We start from the raw sequence: 6,328 nt of genomic DNA on the forward strand, positions 1-6,328 counted from the left end.
TTTGGGGGATTCACACCCGGTGGTGCTCAGGGGTTACTCCTGGCTCTGCGCTCAGAAATTGCACTTGACAGGCTCAGGGGACCTCATGGAATGCCTGCATTTGAAGCATCATCCATCCTGGATCGGCTACATGCAAGGCAACGCCCTACTTCTGGGCTATCTCTCCAGTTCCAAGATCTTCATTTCTTTTATCAAGAAATGCAGGGAAATGCATAAAGGTCATTCTGCGTTTTATGAAATGGGTCTAGCCAATAAGATAGTACCAAATACAAATGTCTATCCTAAGTTCTTTCCTCACCTCCTTTTCTCTTTTCCTAATGAAACATCCCTAAGCCACAAAAATAAAAGGAAACATCTGAGAATAACTGGCCTCTGAATGATCAGTCTTGAAATTAAAAACAATTCCTCTCCACGATTACCATTTTTTCTGTTATTGACCTCTATCCACACCAGGCAGACAAACCATTATTTGCTATTAAGATAGGTTTTAAACTCTCCATAAATATGAATTTTCCTTTTCTTTTTTTTATATTTTTAATTTTTTATTTAAATTATTGGGACTTAAAGTTATTTATAGTTGGGTTTTTTTTCTGGCTTATAATTCTTTTTTTAAATTTTTTTATATTTCTGCATCTTTATTTTTTTTTGTACAAATACAACAATTTTAACCAATGGGAGCATAAACACATTTTGATGGCAGGAAGGATAAAGAGGAACCTGGCAGGATAGGGGGAGGGGAAGCAAATTCTTAAACAAATAGCTAATTGATATTTACGCAAATACAATTATTTGTTTAGCCTATTTTCCATTTAGATCTATCTTTTGTGCAAGCAATAAGGATCATAATTTAAACTTTACAAAAACATATCTATAACTACATGCTTGAGAGCAGTTACAAAAACAGGTTCCATGGAAAGGTTAAGGCATCTGGTTAAGCCACATTCTTTGTGCTGAGCTAAATTTATTTGCAGAGTTTTCTGTTGGTTCGGGGCTATGCAAACTTTTGTGGCTTGAATCAGGCAGGCGGTGGAAAATTCATTCAGAGTTCCTTTGATATGTGGGGTGCTCGATCTCCCACATCTCCCCCTGTTTAGTATACAATATGGAAGGGACAGACATGCCTCGGTGGACTGGCCACACTGGGTGAAGAGATGTGGGGCTTCCAGTCACCGCATCTGCTACCCTTGATTCAGTCGTTTCCAAAGCTTGGCAAGGCGCGAGCGCACAGATTGAGGTCTATGCGCCAGCTCCTCGATAACTTCAAACTTAAGTGGCGGAGAGTTGGCAGGAGGGGAGATGTCAGGTGTCAGCTGGTCTTCTGAGGTGCATAGTTGTTGGTACAGAACCTTTGAGTCCTTTCTGGTTGCTTCATCCACTTGATTCTTTACGAAGATGGTGAGTTTGCGAAAAGCCCAAGGACCAAAGGAATCTAGCAACATAAAGCCAATGAAGGGCCCCAAAAAGGCTGGGAGCACTGTTGTTATCCATGGAGTGGTAGAAAACCAATTTTTGTACCAGCTCTCACTCTGCTCTATATCTTTTTGTCTATTTACTAAATTATCCTCTATGTGTTGAATGCTATCTCTAGCTAAGCCGAATTTATTTTAAAAAGCAACATTTTACTCTAAGGATGACACAAATTCCCCCCTCCCTCAAAAAAATGTTAATTTTGAACCACGGCGGTTATTCTGCACTCTTTGCTAGGAAATCAACAGTAGTGTAAACTTCTTTAAGTTTGTAAACATTTTTAGCAATAGTTATAAGGCATTAGCAGATTCTAGAGTATGAACCAATGAATAAATATTTGTGCTTACACCAATAACACCTAGGCCTTTTAATAAGGCTAGGGTGATGGCAGTGTTTGATTTTTGTACTGCAGCGGGGGAGAGACAGAAGATTATATTTAAGAGGTAATAAGGCAATTTTTGATCTAACAGTCAATTTAGGCATTAAAACAACCAAAACACAGTGGTACTAGGACTAAAGAAACAAATGTAAAACAATGGGGGAGATAAACTAATGAAACAGGCAAAAAACGTTAAATTGGGGGCAATCATGAACTGAAAGGAGAAATCAACGACAAGAATTTGATTACAATTTTAGGGGGAATCATATTGGGTACCAAAAGGCAAAGTTCAAATTCCACCACCTGTTCCAAGGTGATGCCGAAGTGAGGCTTGGGGCTGGATTGCAAAGCGAAGGGGTCAGAGACAGGCAGGGGGTCGCCAAAGCAGAAGGGCGGTTGAGATGAATAGAAGATAGGCAGGGTCAGTGATGGTGGAGGCGTTGACCATCTGCAGGATGAGGTTCGAGGTGGAAACTGGACCAACAGGTTTGATGGTTAATCTAGGCATTAACAAAGCTAATAGTCATGATAAGCAAGAAACATTTTAGTAACAATATGGGGAGAATGTCCAGTGGAGCTGGGGGCTTCAATGAAGATGGAAGTGTTATTAACCACAATGGTTTGATTGCAAATGTTTGATAGTTGGACAGGGGGGGCGCATATATGGTCCAAGTAAGCAAGGTCCCACGCCCATGACCTGTGTCAAAGGTATGTCTTGATGAGTCTCAGCTCCCCAGTGGAGGTCAGCAGGGTTGTTGGTAGCAGTGGGCATGCTGAAGGTTTATAGAAGGGCTGCCAGGCAGAGTATCATCCCGCATTCCCCTTAGGCAGAGTCAGTCAGAAACAGGTCCGCAGGAATGGTGGGCTAGCAGGAGGGGTGACAGGCTGTTTTGAAGTGAATGAGGACAGGACTGCGGGAAGCTGCAGGAAGTCTGTAAGAATACAGCTTGGCAGGAGGTAAAATGGTTATTTTTGAATGCCACGGGAATGCCTCCTGACTTCTGTAAGACTTCAGCATTCAAAAAAAAATTTATAATTAACAATCGCCAATTGTTTAAAAACTTTTAAACTGAACTTAAATGATTTTTCTTAAACTTGTTAGTTATTATTATATTTTTTTATGTAAGATTTCCCCTTTACTTAGTGTGCCTTTGCCGGGGGAAGTGGTGCTACATTATAATGTCTGTATATTTGTGGGTGGATTGATGGGATAACCGAAACAGGTCACATACCCAAAAACGAGGGGGAAAAAAAAAGGGAATTAAAAAAGTATGTGCTTACCAATATATATGTAGGACAATCATTTAAAAAAGATAAAGAAATAAATTAAAAACAAAACCAAAACATAACAAAAACAAAAAACAAAACAAAACAAAAAAAAAAATAAAAATAAAATAAGTTAGCGAAGTTTTTAAGGAACCAAAGTGGTGCACAGGACTACCTTACATTTGGGGGAGAGCAGGTAAGAGGTGGTGTCAGATCTTCCACCATATTAAAATTTTCCAGATCTTCCACCATATTAAAATTTTTCACCCTCAGTCCTTATTCTATTAGGTATCAAGATCGACCTACTACTCAACGAACCAGTACCCTGCACCCAGGCGAGGGGACACCCAGATAAACCCACACCTCGTCTCCTGAAAGAAAAGACAGCCAACTCCCCTGTGGACTCATGCTGCGAGGCCCTCCCTACTAACTCTCCCTAACGCGGACTGTTCCTTGAAACTGGGCCTAGCTCCAAAAGTATCCCCAATGCAAGAACTCTTCCAAGACCTCCCTGCCGCAAATTTTAATAATCTGAAGAAGGTCAGGGGATGTGTTAGGAAGATGCCTGGGAACCCACACACCACAAGAAAAACCCAAAAGACAATGGGAAAAACTGTACTTCCAACATAGGAATTTTCCTTTTCTTATATATACAATTTCATTAATTTTGTTTTATATAAAACTGCTTGTTGTATTTTAATTTTGTGTTATATAAAACTAGCATTTTAATTTAGGGTTGATTCTGATTAATTGAAATACAAGTTCTCGGGCCCGGAGAGATAGCACAGAGGCGTTTGCCTTGCAAGCAGCCGATCCAGGACCAAAGGTGGTTGGTTCGAATCCCGGTGTCCCATATGGTCCCCCGTGCCTGCCAGGAGCTATTTCTGAGCAGACAGTCAGGAGTAACCCCTGAGCACTGCCGGGTGTGACCCAAAAACCAAAAAAAAAAAAAAAAAAAAAGAAATACAAGTTCTCTAATACTGAGCCACATACCTGGATACATTTTATCTTTTTAACTTCTATTTCATCTTCAAATTTATTTTGTCATTTTTCTCTTTATTGCCTTCCTTTAATAGAAGTATCAAAATTAAAATAGTATCATTATTAATGCTCTTAGGCAATGATTTCATTACACTGAACTCTCCTTTATCATCCATACCACTCCCTCTTGGCAAATGGAGTTCTGTAAGCAGAACCTCTAGGTTAATTTTATTGACCATAGTCCTTTCCATTTTCTTTTTTACTTGAACTTTTAGGGTGGGGACATACCTGGAGATGTGTAAGAGTACTCTTGACTCAGCATCTAAGAATTATACCTGGCAGTGATTGTGGTCCATATGGAATATCAGAGAGCAAATTAGAATAGGCCTTGTGTCAAAGAACTTACCTGTTGGCCCCATCTATTTGTTTTCTAATAGTTCACATATGAAGTCATCTAATCTTGGTCCTGCTCCTTCTGACTCACTATACTTACCACTATACCCGCTAATTACAGTGAAATTTAAGTTGTAATGATATGCATGAATTCATCTTGTTTTAAAGGTTTTTAAATTGCAATGAAATACATAAGATCATCTTATTTTATTTTATTTTTTGTAAGATCAGTCATAATGGTATTTATTCAGTACTTCTGATGAGATAATAGTATAATGTCAACCATGAGAAATAAAAATAGCCCCATTTGGGGATAGAGGATCAAACACACTTACGGGCAAGTATTTTTCATGGGAAGGAGGGAGAGATAGTTCAGAACATGTACAATATGGAGCTGGAAGTCCAATCCAAAGCTACCAAGCCCCAATCCTATGTTTTCAACTAGTGACAGAGAATTATCTATGTTCCTCAAATACACAATCTTTTAAACCCTAGACTCTTTAACAAGAAACACTAAATGACCAACCAGGTGCTGGTAACATTCTTATTTGTAATTGTCTGAAGGAGACTGGCAGTATCACTATGGAGTCATACTGCTAATTAGCCTTCAACTATTATATAGCACATGAGAAATCACACTGCTCACATGAACAAAAATCATCTTATTTTATAGGTGATTATATTCTATTGTGCATATGTAGCACAATTGCTTTTTCTTGGGAAGAGTTTCACTTTATTTATAAGGGTGTTGTATTACACTTTTGGTTATAATAAAAAAAATCATGCCTGCAACTTCAACACTAAGACTAAAGCATAGATTGATATTTGGCACCACCAGTGCCACGGACTACCAGTGCCACTTTGGTGGGGACCACAATGACAACACCCTACAGTGTTCAACAGGCCTTGTGGCTCTGCAGATTAAACTCAGGACCTCTCTGCTATCTCCATGATCCTATAATACACGTTTTATTTATTTATTTGTTGTCATCTTGTTTCCAAATATGAGCTATTGTAAATAATACTGGAAATAAACATAGGTATAGACATAGCATTTCAAATTATTTTTTTGTGTTCTTGGAATAGATATAAAGTTCTATTTTTATTTTGATAAGACATACTCTACTTTCTATAGAGATAGAACTAATTAGTTAACAGTTTGACAAACTGAGCAAATTTTCTTTTTTAACTACATTTCCTTCTGCATTTTTTGATATAGTCCATTCTTCCATTGTGATCCTCATTGTTATTTTCAGTTGCTTTCCCTATTATCACTAACAATAAATGTTTTAAACCCTACAACTGTTGGCCACAAGTATACCTTCTTTGGGGAAATGTTTAGTCAGCTACTTGCTCATATTTTTATTTCTATTGTTGTTGTTTTTGTTGTTATTCTTTTAGAAATGTGTGTCTTAAATGTTTGGATTAAATTAGCTCTTTTAAATATGTATAGGGTTCTCCTAACTTCTTTTATTCATAGGGTTTTTTATTTTGTTCTTTATTCTTTTCACAGTGCAGAAACATTCAGGTGAGATGAAATTCCATTTGTTTATTTCTACTTTGTTATCAATTGTAATGACATTGAATCACTGAAAAAAATGGTTTTGAATTCAGTATCAAGGAGATTCTGTTTAAAATTTCCTCAGTGTACTTTATATACTTAGGTGTTGCATCAAGCAAGGACCTTGATTGATTTGATTTTGAAATAATAGTGTGTATAGTATGAGATAGGAATCCATTTTTCATATTTTGTATGTGGTCAATATTTTCCCAACACCACCATGGAAGACACTTTCTTCCTCATCTTTTTTCTTTGATCCTATCTGTGTACTTAGATTCTTT

The 6,328-nt window shown here is 37.7% G+C and overlaps 1 pseudogene; it reads right to left on the minus strand.

Annotated features, from left to right (window-relative positions):
- Positions 1 to 5,038: 5,038 nt before the first annotated feature.
- On the minus strand, positions 5,039 to 5,181 carry LOC126030781 (uncharacterized; annotated as a pseudogene).
- Positions 5,182 to 6,328: the final 1,147 nt, after the last annotated feature.

The sequence above is a fragment of the Suncus etruscus genome, chromosome 1, assembly GCF_024139225.1.
Source record: "Suncus etruscus isolate mSunEtr1 chromosome 1, mSunEtr1.pri.cur, whole genome shotgun sequence".
Lineage (NCBI taxonomy): Eukaryota > Metazoa > Chordata > Mammalia > Eulipotyphla > Soricidae > Suncus > Suncus etruscus.